An 800-nucleotide genomic window follows, 5' to 3' on the forward strand; every position below is an offset into this window, starting at 1 on the left:
CCTGCCTCTACCTCCCAAGTACTGGGATTAAAGGCATGTGACACCACGCCCAGCTTTTTTTTCTCCTTTCTTTTCATTTCAGCATAACCATTTCCTTATAACTAGCATTCATCTGTATCTTTCCTTTTTAGTTTGACAATCATTACTCTTTAAATAAAGTGATTTAGGAGGGGCGAGAGAGAGAGAGAACTTGGAGTTTACAAAGCTATGTGGGTTTATTTGAGGCCATGAGTAACATCAGAATGTCTTTCTCAATCACTTCTTAGCCTTATTGTTTGAAGAGGGAACTCCCACTGAACGTGAACCAGGGCTAAAGTGACTGATTTATAGACTCTAGGAATCAACACAGGTGATTGTAGATACACATCACCATTGGGCTATCCAGAATATCTTCCTGTATCTCTGTGTTCAACTCTCTTCACTCTCACCTCCATGAATATATTGATACAATTTCTGTGACAATGAAGTACATTGCATTTTCTATAATCTGACTTCAATAAAATATAGTGGCTGATTTATTTTTACTTGACTTCTTTCTCTAAGCATAAGGATTTTCATGTTAATCCAGGCTGTGTGTTTTGATAATACTTCTCTATGTTGTGTTATCATCCATTGAATAGATCTACAATAACTGTTTTTTTTATGTGATTTGGTTTAGTTGTTTGGTCTAAATATTGATAACCATTTTGGAATGTATCTGGTTTTAGACTGTGGCAAATAAAGCTCTCCAATCACTCTCCTTATCTTGGAGGGAACACCTATCTTAGTGTCTCTGGAGCACATGCTGGAAATGGACTAGA

Source organism: Apodemus sylvaticus, chromosome 4 (genome assembly GCF_947179515.1).
Source record: "Apodemus sylvaticus chromosome 4, mApoSyl1.1, whole genome shotgun sequence".
Lineage (NCBI taxonomy): Eukaryota > Metazoa > Chordata > Mammalia > Rodentia > Muridae > Apodemus > Apodemus sylvaticus.